General features: G+C 47.5%; 1 protein-coding gene across 1 annotated transcript in view; it reads left to right on the top strand.

Moving 5' to 3' along the window:
• Positions 1 to 4,847: 4,847 nt before the first annotated feature.
• Positions 4,848 to 20,601, top strand: part of rab27b (RAB27B, member RAS oncogene family) — a 315,029-nt gene continuing 299,275 nt past the window's right edge. The window contains exon 1 of the mRNA XM_072497398.1: positions 4,848 to 5,013. The gene's annotated coding sequence lies outside the window, so the exon portion shown is untranslated. The remainder of the gene's footprint in view (positions 5,014 to 20,601) is intronic.

Genomic DNA, 20,601 nt, shown 5'->3' with positions numbered 1-20,601 from the left:
AGTAGGGCCAGTCAAGGAGAGTAGTGAGAAGTTGTGCTTGGAGTCCGAGGAGATAGGAGAGGAGCTAAATGAATATTTTTTGTCAGTATTCACACAGGAAAAAGACAATGTTGTCGAGGAGAATACTGAGATTCAGGCTACTAGACTAGAAAGGCTTGAGGTTCAGAAAGAGGAGGTGTTAGCAATTCTGGAAAGTGTGAAAATAGATAAGTCCCCTGGGCCGGATGGTATTTATCCTAGGATTCTCTGGGAAGCTAGGGAGGAGATTGCTGAGCCTTTGGCTTTGATCTTTAAGTCATCTTTGTCTACAGGAATAGTGCCAGAAGACTGGAGGATAGCAAATGTTGTCCCCTTGTTCAAGAAGGGGAGTAGAGACAACCCCGGTAACTATAGACCAGTGAGCCTTACTTCTGTTGTGGGCAAAATCTTGGAAAGGTTTATAAGAGATAGGATGTATCATCACCTGGAAAGGAATAATTTGATTAGAAATAGTCAACACGGTTTTGTGAATGGTAGGTCGTGCCTCACAAACCTTATTGAGTTCTTTGAGAAGGTGACCAAACAGGTGGATGAGGGTAAAGCAGTTGATGTGGTGTATATGGATTTCAGTGAAGCGTTTGATAAGGTTCCCCACGGTAGGCTACTGCAGAAAATACGGAGGCATGGGATTCAGGGTGATTTAGCAGTTTGGATCAGAAATTGGCTAGCTGGAAGAAGACAAAGGGTGGTGGTTGATGGGAAATGTTCAGATTGGAGTCCAGTTACTAGTGGTGTACCACAAGGATCTGTTTTGGGGCCACTGCTGTTTGTCATTTTTATAAATGACCTGGAGGAGGGCGTAGAAGAATGGGTGAGTAAATTTGCGGATGACACTAAAGTCGGTGGAGTTGTGGACAGTGCGGAAGGATGTTACAAGTTACAGAGGGACATAGGTAAGCTGCAGCGCTGAGCTGAGAGGTGGCAAATGGAATTGAATGCAGAAAAGTGTGAGGTGATTCATTTTGGAAGGAATAACAGGAAGACAGAGTACTGGGCTAATGACAAGATTCTTGGCAGTGTGGATGAGCAGAGAGGTCTCGGTGCCCATGTACATAGATCCCTAAAAGTTGCCACCCAGGTTGAGAGGGTTGTTAAGAAGGCGTACGGTGTGTTAGCTTTTATTGGTAGAGGAATTGAGTTTCGCAGCCATGAGGTCATGTTGCAGCTGTACAAAACTCTGGTGTGGCCGCATTTGGAATATTGCATGCAATTCTGGTCGCCGCATTATAGGAAGGATGTGGAAGCATTGGAAAGGGTGCAGAGGAGATTTACCAGAATGTTGCCTGGTATGGAGGGAAGATCTTATGAGGAAAGGCTGAGGGACTTGGGGCTGTTTTCGTTAGAGAGAAGGTTAAGAGGTGACTTAATTGAGGCATACAAGATGATTAGAGTATTGGATAGGGTGGACAGTGAGAGCCTTTTTCTTCGGATGGTGATATCTAGCACGAGGGGACATAGCTTTAAATTGAGGGGAGATAGATATAGGACAGATGTCAGAGGTAGGTCCTTTACTCAGAGAGTAGTAAGGGCATGGAATGCCCTGCCTGCAACAGTAGTGGACTCGCCAACACTAAGGGCATTCAAATGGTCATTGGATAGACATATGGACGATAAGGGAATAGTGTAGATGAGCTTTAGAGTGGTTTCACAGGTCGGCGCAACATCGAGAGCCGAAGGGCCTGTACTGCGCTGTAATGTTCTCTGTTCTATGTTCTATACCCCATGCTGCTAGACTTTTGTAAAAGCAAATTACTGTGAATGCTGGAATTTGGAACAAAAACAGAAAATACTGGGCAATCACAGCAGCTCTGGCCGCATCTGTGGAGAGAGAAAGGAGATAGCGTTTCAAGTCTGTATGACTCTTTTTCAAAGATAGACTTTTGGATAATTTTAATATTGCATTTCAAGGTTCACAGCTCAGTCTGCTGCTTTAACACCAACTGGAAAGAGCTCCAGCAGCTCCCTGCTGACAAAGCAGCCAGCCATCATCTCTCAACGCCTCGAAGCCTGGCTTATTTTAAATGCCCCTGAGCATCTCCTTCCAAGCAGCACGGCAGCACGGGGGTTATCACATATGCTTCACAGCTCCAGGGTCCCAGGTTCGATTCCCGTCTTGTGTCAATGTCTGTGTGGAGTCTGCATGTTCTCCCCATGTCTGCGTGGGTTTCCTCCGGGTGCTCTGTTTTCCTCCCACAGTCCAAAGATGTGCAGGTTAGGTGGATTGACGATGATAAATTGCCCTTAGTGTCCAAAAAAGTCTAGGTGGGGTTACTGGGTTACAGGGATAGGGTGGAGGCGTGGGCTTAAGTTGGGTACTCTTTCCAAGAGCCGGTGCAGACTCGATGGGCCAAACGGCCTCCTTCTGCACTGGAAATTCTATGATTCTATGATCTCCTGCCAAGCGGCCTAAGCACAGAAAGCCCGTCATTTGTTTCAAGGATTTTCATGTTGTTGCCTCTAACCAAGAACTCATCTGTGCTGAACTCCACCACGAAGGAAACTCCCTCTGGGCCACTGACTTTTTGGACTCTGGAAATCATGTGAACTAATATTCATTTCTGAGGTTCTTTTACGGTTGTTGCCCATAGTTGTAAATCTTCCTCTTTTCTATCCGCCATAATGTATGTGCGTTTGTGTGGTTGCGAACAATCCCCACCCACCACAGGTTTGAATGTGAACAATCTGACTTTCCGACGTAATCATAATGCGAGTTTGTTGAGTTATTATTAAATTGGATCACCCATACTGAGGGTGGCATATTTGGAAAATATGCCACAGCTGACTATAAAAATAATTCAAAAACGCTTCGTCTTATGGACAGATGGGGAAAGAATAAAGATGTTTAGATTCTCCACCCCCTGTCCGAAACTAGGTATCTATGATTTTCACCCAATAAATGGAATAATGGAATACATTGTCCTGTAGTCTTCACTATTTGAAACTGTCATTCAATTAAGACCATGGAGACCAAAAGCTTCTCTGGCCCGCAGTCAATGAGGTCTCAAGGTGGGGGTCACAACACCCCCAATGGAGTTGCTGAGTGCAAATCTGAAGGACACCTGGAACCAACCCCCAGGGCCCATCTTCAGGTGTATTGTGCGCACATAACTTTATCCAATATATGGTAGTGGTGGGAAATCTAGGTGCCAGAAAGTCTGGCTTCATCTGGAAAATTCACAACAATCGATCCATTTGAATGAGATCGATTATTTTCCAATGTCTTGTTTACATGGCAGGCCCAGACTTGCCCCGTCTGCCTGTATCTGTCTAGTCTATTCGAACTTGGCTGTTCGCATTTCCATCAGGCCTGTCTGTGGTTCTGACTGTGGTTTAATTTAAAATATCCAATTCTTAATTTGAGGGAAGAGTAGCATTGGGCGTGAGCTGCAGAGCTCTGTACTGGAGTGAGTTTCAGCTGATGCAACATTTAAAAACATTTTTTGTTCCAATTAAGGGGCAATTTAGCATGGCCAATCCACCTCGGCCTTGTGGAGTCCGTGTCTATGTTACGTGTTATCGGCTGCACTCCCTTTTTAGTTTTCTAACCAATCTTTTGTTAGAGTTTTGTTTGCATTTCAGCCTCACGCTCCTAATCTACGGGCACCCGGTGTGGAGAGGGGCGGGGAAGGCGGATTGACCCCATTAACTGCACTCTTATTTGATGTTTTTAAGTTTCCGTTAATCTTTGTTATGTTCGGGCAGTGCCCCTAACAGGAGCGGCCCTTTTTTCTTTGTCCCTAAGTTTGTTTCCTTTCTTCTATTTTGTTGGTGGACCTCAAAAGAGTGGCCAATCCACCTACCCAGCACGTAGTTGTGGGAGTGAAACCCACACAGACACTGGGACAATGTGCAAACTCCACACGGGCAGTGACCCAGGGCTGGGATCGAACCCGGGTCCTCGGCGCTGTGAGGCAGCAGTGCCGCCCTCAGTCGATGCAACACTGAAACTGAAACCTGTTTGGTTATGGTGTGACGACCATTTGACCACATTGGCAGGGCTCTTGGCCAATTGATCACACTATGTGGGCTGGCGAAGGGAAATATGGGCAAATGGGCGAGATTACAATGTTGACACAATCCAAAGTCAAGTTAGCACATTAATTAAATGGGTTTGCAAGCAAAGCAAGGATGACAAAAGAAAGACGTGATGGCAAAATTGCAGAACTTGGGTAGAGGGTGATCAAATACAATGGCTGAGAATATAAACATGGAAAAACCAGAATCCATGGCATGGTAGAGTAAGACGAACACCGGGAAGAGGCCGAATTATGTCTCTATCTAGATAATTGGGCAATACCTTTTCCCTAATTGCTCTGTACTATTGCCATGTGATTATAAATACCTCAGTTGTCCCATATCAATGAGACCATTCATCAATATGGAGCCTTCTACCAATTGCTTACAAGTTTAGTGCAAAAACAGATTCTTCTTAGGAAGTGTTATTTTCTCTCCGGACTGCACAAAATAAAATCACGGCGTTTATTTATTTTTTGATCTCCCATTTCCCAGTTTGAGGAATTGCCACAGAAAAGCTATTTGGTGTGGCGGCGAAGGCTGTTTTGCTGTTGCTGCTGGAACTGCAGCAGCGTTAGGACCTGAGGGTCCCGGGAGTTTGCTCCATCTCCAGGATGGAGGAGCTTATCACCAGCGCTGGGCTGCTGCGAACAGTCCCCAGGACCATTAGGAGGAGGAGAAGGCGGATTCTGGCAAGAGATCGCCCTCTGCTACTCCCGTTTGGTGTTGAGATGTTCTGACTCTTAAGTGACTGGACCCGGGCCAGGATACTGTCAGCAGCCTCCCCCCCCCCCCCCCCCCACCTCACTCTGTAGTAGCAAACCGTGCGAAAGCTGGATGAAAACCTCTCGATCGTGTGTGATCAGATCAGTGGTGAAGCCCAGCAAAGGGATGGACTAGTTATTTGTTTTTTTGTTGTTGTTGAAGAAGGCTAACCCATCAGCTGTACAGCCGTCTGAAGTAAGTAGATATTTGTGTACTGTATTTCCGCTAAATAATGTATTTACATTATTTTCCGTTATGGGCTTTGCTTTGGGGCTTTAAAAAAATCAAGGTTCCTTTTAAGCTTATTTTTCAATGAGACTTTTTTTTTGCAATTTAGTGTACAGTACAGCAATGAGATCGCAGCACAAGTTATGATGCATTTGGCACCAAGATTTGTTGAGATTCTCCTTAATCGTGCTTTATTTATCTGAACTCGCGTTTTTTCCTGCATGTTCCAGTTCGCTGTGATGGGGAAGGGAACTGTTCGCTGCCTCTGTGTGTGTTTAATTGTTGGGCTCCAGTCCAATCCTTTCTAAAGTTAGTGTTGCCTTGGTCTTCCCAGCTCAAGACTGCGGTGTGTCACTTTTTAATGAGCGGTCTCAGAGAGAATCAACATCATTATTAGATTGCAAATTAAACTAGTGAGAAAAAAGAACCATCCACTGATGAATAACGAGCATGTGTGTATTTGTAAACTTACCCAAGTCCAGAGAGGTGGAAGAAGAAGTTGGCATTGATATAGCGCCTTTCTGGACCTCCCGGAGGCACTTTACTGATTTACGTTGAAATTCTTTTGAATTGTAGTCACAGTTGTAATGCAGCAATAATGTTGGCAACGGCTAAGGGTTAGGAATTTCGAGTGTATATATATAAGGGTTGCTGAAGTTTTTTTTAAATTCACAGGATGGGAGTGTCACTGGCTCAGCCAGCATTCTGCTGCCCATCCCTATTTGCCCCTGCCCTTCTTGAACCGCTGCATGTGGTGTAGGTACACCCACTGTGCGGTTAGGAAGGGACAGCACCGTGACAATGACACATACCCAGTGACAGTGAAGGAACGGCGATATTTTTCAAGTCAGGATGGTGTGTGGTTCGGAGGGGAGCTTGCAGGTCGGTGGTGGTGTTCCCATGTATCCAATGCACTTTTCCCTCTAGATGATAGAGATTGCAGGTTTTGAAGGAGCTGAAGCAGCCTTGGGGAGTTGCTGCAGTGCATCTTGTAGATGGTCTGTTTCTGCCACTGGGTGTTGGTGATAGAATGAGTAAATGTTGAAGCTGGTGGATGGGGTGCCAATCAAGCGGGGCTTTGGGTGGTGTTGAGCTTCTTGAGTGTTGTTGGAGCTGCACTCATCCAGGCGAGTGGGGAGAATTCCATTACATTCCTGGTTTGTGCCTTGTAGATATTGGACAGGCTTTGGAGAGTCAGGAGGTGAGTACTCACTGCAGATTCCCAGCAACTGACTGGCTCTTTTGGCCACAGTATTTATATTGCTTGTCCAATTCAGTTTCTGGTCAATGGTAACCCCCAGGATGTTAGTAGTGGGTAATTCAGCGATGGTGATGTCACTGAATGTCAAAGAGTGATGGTTAGATTCTATTTTGTTGGACATATTCATTGCCCAGCACTTGTGTGATGCAAATGTTACATGCCAGTTATCAATGCATGTCTGAATGTTGCCCAGGTCTCACTGCATTTGGACATGGACAGTATCTGAAAGTCGGGAATGGTGCTAAACATTGTACAATCATCAGTGAACATCCCCACTTCTGAATGTGTAATGGAAGGAAGGTCATTGATGACGCAGCTGAAGATGGTTGGGCCTAGGACATTACCCTGTAACAATGTCCTGGGAATGAGATGATAGGCCTCCAACAACCATAACCACTTTCCTTGTGCTTGGTATGACTCCAGCCAGTGGAGATCTTTGCTCTCATTTACATTGACTTCAATTTTTCTAGGGCTCCTTGATAAAAGAAAGACTTGCAATTGCATAGCGTTTTCATGATCACTTTTACTGCCAATCAAATACATATTGAAGTATAGTGACTGTTGTAATGTAGGTAACATGCCAACCAATATGCACACACTCACAAGAATGGCCTCCTTCTGCGCTGTAAGGATTCTATGGAAATAGCAACATGGTAATGACCAGATAATCTGACTTCTGATTGTGATTGATGGATAGATATTGACCGGGACATCCCTGCTTTTCTGCAAGATAGTGCCATTGGATGTTTTCACATTCACTCTAAGGGGGTTGATGGAGCCTTGGTTTAACATTTCACGGGGAAGACGGCACCTCCAACAGTGCAGTGTTCCCTCAGTAACGCACTGGAGTGTCAGCCTTTATTTTTGATCTCAACCTCTGTATTGGTACTTGAACCCAGAACCTTGCAAGTTAAATGTGAGAATGCTACGAACTGAACCACAGCTGGTACTCACTACATTCGGTCAAACGCCACCTTGATTGCAAAGTTACTCTCATCTCACTTCTGCAACTTCATGGGCGGGACACTTCATTTCTGAGACTAAGTCTGGATGCAGGGGCAGAATTTGTGGACTTTACCGAACCTGCATCGATTCAGTGACTGTGGAGGGGCTGGCACCGGCGCCACCCGTGGAACACAATCGATTCCAATGAAAAACAGGGTGGGATTTTCCGGGTCCGTGATTGACACTCGGGAGGCTGACAAGCTGCAGCCGCACATATTACAATCCCACACACACTCATCCCAGCCTACAAGAAGGCACTGGTTGTGATGGAGCTCGCCCATACAGCTGATGGGTCGGCCGGGGCCAGAGGGCACTTGGTGGGATGGCCTGGGGGGACACCTATACGACCTGTGGCACTAAGTTCACAGTGGGCCGTTAGCAGTGTGTGCAGCTGCATGGCTGCCTTGCTTGCTGCGGCAATGGTGTTCCGTGCCCATCCACCCCGACCCCACAGCCATCCTCCTGGCCATCCCCTGCTTCTCCCCCCTCCCGGCCCTGGAAAAAGCCCCCCAGCAAGCGGCACAACTGTCAGCAAACTATTGGACACTTTCCATACCCTCTCTCTCTCTCCCTCAGCAGCCACGACACCGGTTTCATGATTTTGAAAAGCACAAGTGAACCACGCAGTCGGGAACTTGGCCTATCGGAGGCGGAGAGTCGCGGAGGCCACGGAGAATACTGGGTTGGGCCTGCTAATGACTTGCAAATGGTGTGTGCTGTACGTGCATTCTGGACCGCATTGACGCCGCTGTCAGGATGATGGAGAATTGTGATTTGGCGTCAAATTGGCACCCACTGTGATTTTGGTGTCGGAACCTATTCTCCGCCCAATCGGGTTTCGCAATTTTGGCGTCAGCCAATGGAGAATCCCGACCCATATCTAGTCTATCAATCCCCCTACAATTTTAAGCACTCCCAGTTTTTCTAGCCTCCCCACATAACTAAAGTCCCTCATCCCTCGTATTATGCTGCTAAATCTTCTCTGCACCCTCTGCAAGACTTTGAAATAATTGCGAAAGTATGATGTCAGAAATGAACACATCAATCTAGCTGAGGCCAAATCAGTGATTTCTAGATACTTAGCATAACCTGTTTGCTTTTGTACTCTGTGTCTCTATTTGTGTCCTATTTAACAACCTTCTCAACTTGTTTTGTCACCGTCCAAAGTTTGTCTATGTGACCACCATCATCCTCTCCCCAGGGCCCCTTTTGTACCATTTAGTTGACATTTTTTCTCATCATTTTACCGTTCATTACATTTAATCAGCCATGTGTCTGCCCATTTCTCCAGTCTGCCCATGTCGACTTGTAGTCTGCTACTATCCTCTTTTATGTTTGGGTATGATTTACTGCCCTTCCCCCACAACAGTGTAGTCTCCAGGACTTACCACTGGGAAACCAGAGAACACACCTGATTCAGGTGGTAGGCCCTGTTAATATGCAAATAGGGAAAACAAGAATCCTGTGACATATCGGTGCCCAATTGCCATTTTAGGACTTTTCTAGATGGTACAAGCTGGTAACCAAGCCAACAACAAACCCCGAAGGTAAGATTTTACTTATCTGCCAGGGGCTTGGAAACACTAGAGTCTCATCAGACAGTCTGCAGTTCAGCAGCTGACTGGTATCATGGGTGGAATCTTCTCCTCTGAACATATTTAAGTGTTAGATCCATTTCTGGGTACACATCCCACATGGGTCAGAGGGATGCCGACACTGGCAATCATCCTTGAAGTGGCCAATCAGGAATCTGTCTCTGCCTTTGCTGTTCAATTAAGGATGGTGGGTGGGTTTCTCGAGATGGGAGTGCAAAATGCTACAGCCCACTGCAACGGAAAAATCCCATTGTGGGATCAGTGGGAGCGCTGCTGAGCAACCAGACTGATGGAATGACAGGGAGGCACTGCAACTACCATTTGAGTCCGTGGGGCAGCTGAAATATTAAATGCATCTGGACATTGGCAACATTCACCTTTATGGTTTGCTCACCAAAAAGTCAAAACTGCAATATGGCTTGCCATTTACTGCCAGGAAGCAACTTCAACAGCGTCAAAATAAATAGGCTCCAACTTCCCACCTCTCACCCGCCAAGGAGCTGATACAAGCTTTGGTGGTAGTGGGGGGAAGCGGGGGGGGGGGGGGGGGGGGGGTGGTGCGGGGATGTTGCTCAGGGCTGGAAGCCAGTGGAGGGGAGCTGAGTTGATCAGAAGGTGTCCGAAATGATAGATTTTGTTGAGTTGAACTGGGTATCTCCAAGGCTGGTGTGGGATGAGTTGCGGTTGAGTGCTGCCTTCAAGACTCCAGCTGTGTCTGGGTGACTGCCAGTGTGGAGTTTGCACATTCTCCCTGTGTCTGCGTGGGTATCTTCCGGGTGCTCCGGTTTCCTCCCAATGTCCAAAGATGTGTAGGTTAGGTGGATTGACTATGCTAAATTGTCTAAAAGGTTGGATGGGGTTAAGGTGGGGTTACTGGGTTACGGGGATAGGGTGGGGTTCTGGGCCTAGTTAGGGTGCTCTTTCGGAAGATCGGTGCAGACTCAATGGGCCGAATGGCCTCCTTCTGCACTTCAGGGATTCTCTGATTCTATGAAATGTAGGCAAGAGGAGGAGATCGTTCTGAGAGCAGCAACAGGTGGTACTGGGAAGCTCTTGTCCAGATCCTTTCAGGCTACTGTAAATCAGTTTTTGCAAAATGAACTCTCCCTCAAAGGGCAAAATGTACGTGCATTTGCACGTTCCATTGTTCCAGGACTTGAACATATATTCTAGATGGATGTAGTGCAGCATTGAGGGAATGGTGCTTTAGCAGAGGTGTTTTTCTTCAAATGTAATTTTGAACCGAGACCTTGACTGCCCCAGTGATTTACATAGACATTAAGAATCCATCGGTGGTGAGTTCACTCAGTGTTCTGGCTAGCCCTCAAACAGCACCATGGAAAAATATCACATAGTCATTCACCTCACCACTGTTAGTAAGACTATTCTGTGCTCAGAATGGCTGCGGTGCTCTTCATACGGGCTAGCAGCACTTCAAAGTAATTCATTGTATTTATATTGTGGGACATTGTGATGTGATAAGGCACATGTTGCTGGATTGGTAATCCTCAAAACCAGAGCTCAAACCTTTAGGAAAATGCAAATATGAAATTAGTTTAATAACATAAAGCTGTAATGTTATCAGTAAAAATAACCAGAAGCTGCTGGATGGTAATAAAAGCATACCGATTCACTAAGTTTCCTAAATGAAGAAAATCTATTAGCTTTACCTCACCTGGCCTATATGTTACTCCTGTCCTGTTTCAATATAATATATTCATAACTGTATTTTATAATGACTTTGCATGCCACTTAGTGGTATCAAATTACTTAAATGCTGCATTAAAATCTTGGACGTCCCCAGACAACAATATTGTGAGTGGAATCTTATCAACCTCATGATAGGCAGATTTGGAGGTAGGGAGGGAATTTTGGAAATGCCACATTAATAATACAACGACGAATCAGACTACAGGAGGGAGATAAATCACTTGGTTGCATGGTGTACCGAAAACAACCTCTCTCTAAATGTTGGAAATACCAAGGAACTGATCATCGACTTCAGGAAGCGTAGCACGACACACACTGCCTTCTGCATCAATGGCTCTGAAGTGGAGATGGTCGATAGCTTCAAGTTCCTGGGGGTCACCATCACCAACCGTCTGTCTTGGTCCACTCACGTTGATGCAACAGTCAAGAAAGCCCAACAACATCTCTACTTCCGACAGAAGCTAAATAAATTTGGCATATCTGCATCGACCCTCACAAACTTCTACAGTTGTGCGATAGAGAGCATGCTATCTGGCTGCATCACAGCCTGGTATGGCAACTGCTCGGTCCGGGACCGCAGGAAACTGCAGACTGTGGTGAACTTAACCCAGCGCATCACACAAGCTTGCCACCCCCACATTGATTCTGTATACACCTCCCGCTGCCTCAGGAAGGCAGACAGCATTATCAGAGACCCCTCCCACCCAGGCATTGCCTTCTTCCAGACCCTTCCATCAGGCAGAAGGTACACAAGTCTGAAGACTCGCACATCCAGACATAGGAACAGCTTCTTCCCGACAGCTACAAGACTCCTCAACGACTCCCCCTCGGACTGATCTGTTCCCTGTAAGAACACTATTCACAACGTCCTATGCTGCTCTTGCTCATGTATTTGCTTTGTTTGGCCCCTTGTTCTGCACTGTAACCAATCACTGTTTGTCGATGTACCATTTGTCAATGTTCTCTGTTGATTATTCTTTTGTCTACTATGTACGTACTGTGTACGTTCCCTTGGCCGCAGAAAAATCCTTTTCACTGTACTTCGGTACATGTGACAATAAATCAAATCAATCAATCAATTAATACGCCACAGCACTAGGGGGAGCACTTCCTGCACATGTGCAGATGCAGTTGTGGAAATCATAGTGACATCTGGCTGGATTCAGGAGTTGGGTCTCTAATTCTTTAAAGAGTAAATGAAAAGTAAAAGTGGTATAATTGGGCGATATACACTTCTGAAATAGCTTGGAAGCCTTATAAAAAAATAAAAGCAGAAACACGAGACACCAGAGAAGACAAAAATGTGGGAAGGAGGGAAAAATGAAATAAGAGAAAGGAGCAGATCAAAGATTTCACTGCAGGTTTTTGTCATTAGAAGGAAGCACATTGATAGATTCCAATCTTAAAAATTATCAGCATGCCTTGCAAGGAAATTCAAAATCAGGAAAACGGTAAACATCAGTCATCAAAGCACAGGTCCTCTAATAACAGATTGAGTTATTGAATTAACTTTTGACAAATATCCCACAGTTTAATTTAATGTGCAATTACACCAAAGAATGAATGTTAAAGGGAAAGGTTTCTGCACAGACATCAACGACAAAAAGGAACCTAAACATTAATTATATGGATTGTACCACTCTATTTGTGCTAAATTTAAAATTATTACTTGTTGGAAGAGTTTGTATGGTAATTGTGCTGATATATGTCTCTGCCTGTGCTGACCTGGAGAGAGTTTGGATCAAGACTCTGCTCTCTACCATAGGAAGGCAGATTACTACCTGAATGGTTGTAAACTGGGAGAGGGGAGTGTGCAACGGGACCTGGATGTCCTTGTGCACCAGTCGCTGAAGGTTAAGCATGCAGGTGCAGCAGGCAGTAAGGAAGGCTAATGGTATGTTGGCCTTCATTGCGAGAGGTTTTGAGTACAGAAGCAGGGGTGTGTGGCTGCAATTATACAGGGCCTTGGTGTGGTCACACCTGGGGTATTGTGTGCAGTTTTGGTCTCCTTCTCTGAGGAAGGATGTTCTTGCTTTCAAGGGAGTGCAGCGAAGGTTTACCAGATTGATTCCAGGGATGGCGGGACTGTCATATGAGGAGAGATTGACTAGGTTGGGATTGTTCTCGCTGGAGTTCAGAAGAATGAGGGGGAATCTCATAGAGACTTATAAAATTTTAACAGGACTAGACAGGGTAGATGCAGGGAAGATGTTACCAATGATGGATGTGTCCAGAGCCAGGGGTCACAGTCTGAAGATTCAGGGTAAACCATTTTGGACAGATGAAAGGAGACATTTCTTCACCCAAAGAGTGGTGAGCCTGTGGAATTCATTACCACAGAAAGTAGTTGATGCTAAAACATTGAATATATTCAAGAGGCGGCTAGATATAGCACTTGGGGAGAATGGGATCAAAGGCTATGGGGAGAAAGCAGGATTAGGCTATTACAAACAAAGAACAAAGAAAAGTACAGCACAGGAACAGGCCCTTCGGCCCTCCAAGCCTGCAACGACCATGCTGCCCATCTCAACTAAAATCTTCTACACTTCCGGGGTCCGTAGCCCTCTATTCCCATCCTATTCATGTATTTGTCCAGACGCCCCTTAAACGTCACTATCATCCCTGTTTCCAGCACATCCTCCAGCAGCGAGTTCCAGGCACGCACTACACTCTGTGAAAAAAAACTTGCCTCGTACATCTCCTCTAAACCTTGCCCCTCGCACCTTGTTGAGTTGGATGATCAACCATGAGCGTGATGAATGGCGGAGCAGGCTAGAAGAGCCAAAAGGCCTCCTACTGCTCTATCTTCTATGTATCTATGCATCTGCACGGATGGATTCCTTTGATCACTGTGTGACAAGAAATATGTTGAGACAAATTCTCTCTCGTCACCGTTTCTGGCAAAATGATCCCTGGATTTGAAAAAAGCTTCTAACCTCTGACACCATTTTGATGACGTCATTGCCTTCTTTGTGCATGTGCACATGCACAAATATGGCTTTCAAACAGTGGGTTACAGTTTTTTGTTAGAAAATCTTGTGTTGGGCAACACCCTGACCCGTTGCGATCTTGTCAGAGAGAGGTGAGACAGGCATCGGCTATCCATTGCTGCTCAGAAGCCCGTTAATTGTGAACAATGATGTGCCCACTTGGGAACAAAATAGTGATGCCATCAGGACATTCCCATTGGCGGATCGGCCTCTCCATTGAGTGCCTGGGGAATGTAACAGGAAGGAGAGGGGGGTGCAGCCATTATCACAGTTTATTTTAAGCTTTTTTTGAAGTCCTCTGTCGGTGCCTCAAATCCTAAGGATCACTCACAGTCTTCCACTGGGGCCGCCAATCGCCCTGAGCCTTGGATGCTCCAATCTGTGCAGCCCAACAGCCGTCCTAAATGACAAAGAGCTCCAAGAACAGCCTGTTAATTATCCGCCTTCAGTAAAATCACCCAGGCGGGTGAATCTCATAAACCATCCGGGCTGGGACACGGAGATGATCTGTCTCTTGTTTAAAAGTAAGATTGTAAGGGTGGGATTCTCCGGCCACCGGAAATTCCCGCCCGAGGTCAATGGACCTTTACGTGGTATGCTTCCCGCCCATGGGGATCCTGTGGCGGGCAGGGCGGAAGAATCCAGCCCTAAACATCCGCCCTCTGAGAGCACTTTCACCAAGGAACTGGTATGTTTTCACGCAAGGCACTGCTTGCGCAGGGAATCTCGAAATAAACCTTGGCATCAATGCCTCCATCAAGAGAATGAATAAAGGAAACAAAAATGAATCATGGGCTGGATTCTCTGACAGCGGGATCCTCCGTTTCGCCAGCGCGGGGGTGCCCACAATGGAAAACCTCATTGACCGACTACCAGGACGGAGAATCCCGCTACCGGCGGGGGTGCACCGCACCAGAAAACGGATGCAGTGGGACAGAGAATCCCCCTCCATATATCTCACTTCCATCACTTAATCATAACCTTTGTTCAATTTAGAAAATTAGTCATGTTTCCTCCGCCGCTGAACGTGATGACAACCAATGACAACGTCATGTAATTAAATTATGAAATGAGGTTTAAGAGATTGATGCCTGGAATGAGGAAAGGTTAGACAGGCTGGGCTTTTTCCACTGTAGTTTTAGAAGAGTGAGGGGTGATTTGATTGAATATATAAGATCCTGAATGGTCTTGATGTGGACAGGGAAAGGATGTTTTCTCTTGTAGGTGAGTCCAGAACGAGGCGGCACTGTTTTAAAATTAGGGATCGCTCTTTTAGGACAGAGATGATGAGAAATATTTTCTTTCAGAGGGTTGTGCGAGTTTGGCACACCCTGCCTCAGAAGGTGGTGGAGGCTGGGGCCTTGAATATTTCGAAGGCTGAGGTAGATAGATTCTTGTTAGGCAAGGGAATCAAAGGTTATTGGGGGTAGATGGGAATGCAGAATTTGAAACACAAACTGATCAGCTATCTTATCAAATGGTGGAGCAAGCTCGAGGGCCCCAATGGCCTTCTTCTGCTCCTATTTCGTATGTTCGTGTATGAGCTTGACTGATCACTGGATTTGACAACAGACATTTTGCTTCAGTGGTTGTACCTTCACCTTTAGGTAGGAAAGTAATTACACTCCAGTAATTACACTCCAAGAAACTTGATCACTTCAGTGCAGTACTGAGGGTGTGTTACACTGTTGGAGGTGTATACGAAATCGTATTCGGCGATCGAACGGAGAATCCCCGTTTGCTACTGAATCGGGGCCGGCGCTGTTTTTTGGATGCTCCGGCCCCTCCAAATCGGCATCATCGAGGTGCGTGCCACACGCCGTGCGTCGCTTTGTGGCCCTCCCCCAATGCTCCGCCCCAAATGGGCCGAGTTCCCAACCACGCACGTTGCATGTGGTCTGAGTTTTTTTAACCTGGCGTGGCTTCTGAGCACTGCGTGTAGAGCACTGCCACAGTCGGGCAGGATCCGTGCTGCTGGCAGGGGGGGCTTCGGTGAGGGGTGGGGGGACTGGTGAGGGGTGTCGAGGGTGTGGCGAGTGGGTATCCAGGGGGACACTTTTTAGTCGGCCGGGTCCACGCGCAGCCGGCAGCGGGTGAGCGCTGTAGATCATCGCCGTGCGCATGCCCGGCCACAGACCCGGAAATTCTCCAACCGTTTATGACGGAACGCTGGGAGTTTTACGTCGCGAGGCTGCTGTCTCCCCACGAGTGGAGCACCGATGCAATATTAAACTAGATATTTCCCCCAGACATAGCCTTAAAATCGGAGTACCCAGCTTGTTGTCCTTCAGATGGAACTTTATTCTGAGGCCCTGTCTGCCCTCACACAGTTGTAAAATATCCTTTGACACTATAAATGAAGAAGAGCAGGGAAAGTTCTCCTGGTGTCCTGCCCTTAATTATCCCTTGGTCAGTAACACTAGGACAGATATGGAACGGGTGAGGACTCTGGGTCTGTACTCATTGGAGTTTAGAAGGATGAGGGGGGGATCTTATTGAAATTTACAGGATACTGCGAGGCCTGGAGAGAGTGGATATGGATAGGATGTTTCCACTTGTAGGAAAAACTAGAAGCAGAGGACACCATCTCAGACTAAAGGGACGATCCTTTAAAACAGAGATGAGGAGGAATTTCTTCAGCCAGAGGGTGGTGAATCTGTGGAACTTTCTGCAGAAGGCTGTGGAGGCCAAATCACTGAGTGTCTTTACGACAGGGATAAATAGGTTCTTGATTAGTAAGGGTGAGAAGGCAGAAGAATGGGGATGAGAAACAAAGCAGCCATGATTGAATGGAACAGACTCGAAGGGCCAAAAGGCCTAATTCTGCTCCTTTGCCTTATGGTCTTGGTCTTATTATCAGATATTATCTCATTGCTCCGATGGGGCTTTGCTATGTGTAAACTGGCAGCTGCATATCCAGCAGTTCAAAATTGCTTACTTGGCTGTAAAGCTCTTAAAGACATCCTGAGATAGTGAAAGATTATAAATGCCAGTTTCCTGTCCATTAGCTACGTAACTTGAGATTGGTAGATTGTCCATACATCATAAGAAATAACAGGTACTGGTGAAAGCAATATTAAAATATTTTGCAACATGAAAACGTTTCATTTCTAGATTTTCCAAAGAAATAAAACAGCAGGCACTGGGATAAAGCACAATGCGGCACATGTCCGTGAAAGCTTATGGAGGTGTGACAATATTATTGTGACACAAAATGTTGGCTATTTACATTAAATCTTCCAAGGATCATTCACACCACACAAGTGCTAGGCAATGGAGAGAGCCTGTGCATCTTCCTTTGTCATTGAACATCATTACTGTAGAATCCGACAGATGAGAAACACTCATAGGACACACAGTAGGACACAGCAAAAGAGATTTATGAAGATAGACCACTAAACTCCCATGCCCAGAAGGGTCACCCTCCTTGCCCTGTATCCAGGCCGGGGTTTTTAGTACTGTGGCGCCTTCCCTGTTAAGGGGAAATCCGCCCCCAATTACTGGGCGAATTCATATTCGTTATGAGTTAATGGGAATCGGATGGTGCATACACTCCCTTAGGGGTCACAGGGGTCATAACACTCCTCCTTCCCCCATGTCCGGAGAAACGTCCGTGTCCTCTGGCCGATCCGTGGGGCACTTTGTCTGTTTTGCTGGTGTTGGCGTTCCGGTGTTGAAGGGGTTGGCCCAGGAGGCGTATACTTGATTGGTGAGCAGTGCTTCTGCGCTGAGCGTCAAGGCTGGACCGGTGAGGCTGGTGTTGGAGGAGGAGCGGACGCATGTATCGACACGGGTGCGGATTGTCTTTGTGCGGCGGGACGCCCATGTCAGAATCCGAGTCGGGATCCGAGAAAACGGCGTTGGGCATCTTGACCTACTGCCCGCCAACTGATGGAGGGGACGCTGGTTACGGTGGAGGTTATGGCTGGGGGATCCCAGCGGGTGCTGGCAACTCTTGGAGGCGGCCATGGATGTGGTCCACATGGCAGTTAGATTCCCGGCCCAATGCCCGTACAGAGTAAGATACCGGCATCGAATGGCGTAGCACGATCCCTGGGACCCATGTGGCTCCATCGCCGAAGTTCTGGATGTAGATGGTGTCCCCAGGAGTGAAACTGCGGAGTGGCCTCCGATGTCCTGCATCGGCTTCATACCGCTCTTCACCCTGCTGGACCTTCCTGATATCCGGATGGCCAAGATTAACCACGTCTGGAAACATTGACGCATGAGTAGCTCAGCCGGTGCCAGCCCAGTGGTTGCATGCATTGTGGTTCTGTAACTAAACAGAAAACAGGCCCATCAGGTTTCCCTGGTTCCGTTGGTCAGCTTCTTCCTCCACCTCTTAATTGTTTGGACCGCCCGCTTGGCCAGTCTGTTTGAGGCTGGGTGATATGGGGCGATCCGCACGTGATGGATCCCGTTCCCGGCCATGATGCCTCGAACTCCACACTAGTGAAAGTGGCTCCGTTGTCGGAGACCAGTACCTCCGGGATGCCATGTGTGCTGAAGATGTAGCACAGGCGGGCCACAATCGCCATTGTGGTTGTTGCCTACATCCTGTGGATGTTGAGCCGCTTTGAGTGTGCGTCTACAATGATCAGGAACATCGATCCCTGAAAAGGACCGGCAAAGTCTAGGTGAAGGCACGGCCTTGATCGTCCTGGCCATTTCCATGGGTGGAACAGTGCCACTGGTGGAGCTTTCTTCTGTTCCTGGCATGGCCCAGCTTCTCTAAATTCATGTCGAGGTCTGCCCACCAGACATAACTGTGGGGTAGTATCATCATCTTGGACACCCCCGGGTGTCCATTATGGCGGTCCTGTAGTAGTGTGGCTCGCCCACGTTTCGGGACAACCACCCTGGTTCCCCAAAGGAGGACACTGTCCTCCATACTGAGCTCCAGAATTTTGGAAGTGTAAACCTTCCAATTGTTCGGTAAATCCCTGTGCTGTGCTCTGTGTTGCTACATGTGGCAGACACAGGACAGCTGTGGGTCTGCCTGGATCCAACCCTTTATTCATACTGCCGCCAACAGCAATGAGTCCATACAGTGTAGCACAGCCAGCACCTCCTCCATGGAGGAGCGTCGGTTGACTTGTGCAGCGGAGGAGCTGGCTTGATGCATTTGCGTGGTGCCAGGGCAATGTTCCAAGCTGTACTCAAATGCCCCCAGAATTAGGGCCCAATGCTGGATCCTGGAGGACGCATGCAGGGGAGCTGCTCGGTCTTCTTTGAAAAAGCCCAGCAACAGGGCAGTACGGTGGGGCAGTGGTAGCACTGCAGTCTCATGGCGCCGAGGTCCCAGGTTCGATCCCGGCTCTGGGTCACTGTCCGTGTGGAGTTTGCACATTCTCCCCGTGTTTGCGTGGGTTTAGCCCCTGTCATGATATTCAAACACACACATCATGATAGACAGACCAACAGACAAATTAGCACACTTAACACGACAGCCAATCACAGACAAGGACAGAGACAGTATAAGACAAGGAACACGACACCTGGTGGCCAGTCCATCTAGAGACCAGGACAAGGACAGGACCTGATTAACAACACACTCAGGGAGTCACCACGTGCAGAGTATCAAGACAAATCTGTAAATAGCAAGTTGGAATAAAACAGCGTTGTACCAATTGCAACCGTGTTGGTTCATCTGTACCTCAGAGCACCCAACACCACATGGTACCAAGTGAGTGGATCGATACCTGCCGGCAAATCTGCCATCCTGAGCCATGGACATCAACAACAAACCGCAGCAGTTGCAAGTCGCTGGGAACCTGGGCACCAACTGGAAGCTCTTCAAGTAGCGATTTGAACTGTACATGCGAGCCAACGAAAAACAGGGTGCCTCGGACGAAACAAAGATTGCCATGCTCCTCACTACCGCAGGTCAGCACGCCATCGATGTATACAACTCCTTGGTGTTCGCGGAAGGGGAGAACCAATCCAAATATGACACGGTCCTCCTCTAGCTCGACCAGCACTTCAACGTTGAGGTAAATGAAAGCTTTGAGAGGTATATCTTTCAGCAACGCCTGCAAGGTAAAGATGAGCTCTTTCAACCCTTTCTGACGCACCTCCGCATACTCGCGCAGTCCTGCGGTTACGGCAACACCTCAGAGTCCATGATCCGGGACCAGATCGTTTTTGGCATTGCCTCCAGTGGCCTACGCCAGCAGCTTCTTAAAATTAAAGGCCTGACCTTAACATCTGCGGTGGAAGCCTGTGTCCTCCATGAAAATGCGACCAGCCGCTTTGCTCAATTTCAGGCGACCGAATCGGCACGGAGGGGGTCCCTAGCAATCGAATCGGCAAGCCAGGCCGCCCACGAGGCCGAACGCATCCAAGCAATCGAGTACCTTCCGGCCCGCAGCCCGGACAAGGGCGGCCGTTTCACGCGCTTTTCGAGGTCTCCCGCGCTTGTGCACGCCAAAACCAACGGCAACATCGAGGGACGCACTGCGCAGGCGCGCCCGATGCAAGACCGAACTGCGCATGCGCAGTGGCATAACGAACGCCGTGACGTCATGACGTGCGGCAACTGTGGAGCTGCACATTTAAAAGGGCAATGTCCTGCAAAAACCGACAATGCATACGCTGTGGCAAGATGGGCCACTACGATGCCTACTGTCGAGCGGTTCAACCGATGGATCCTACACATCTCCGACATCCTCGCAGACGGGTGAGGACCGTCCAGCCCACACATCTGGACATCCAACCCAATGACACAGAAGACCAAGATGCCTTCCGGGTTGTGGTCATTGATGTGAACCACGTCAACACCATTAATCCGGCCGATGAATGGAGTGCCACCCTGACGGTCAACCCGAATTCGTCGCACACCTACTAGACTGGACTTATGAGACTGTTCACACGTCAAAGTTTTGCAACTATTGTATTGTAACATGTTACTGTTTTATCATTCCAGAACTCGTTTGACCGGACCACACTTCAAAGTTTTTTTTCTTGTTTTGTTATGGTACAACCTCGTTAGCAT

This window comes from Scyliorhinus torazame, chromosome 3 (genome assembly GCF_047496885.1).
Source record: "Scyliorhinus torazame isolate Kashiwa2021f chromosome 3, sScyTor2.1, whole genome shotgun sequence".
Taxonomy (NCBI): Eukaryota; Metazoa; Chordata; class Chondrichthyes; order Carcharhiniformes; family Scyliorhinidae; genus Scyliorhinus; species Scyliorhinus torazame.
This window is presented reverse-complemented; position numbering and strand designations above follow the sequence as displayed.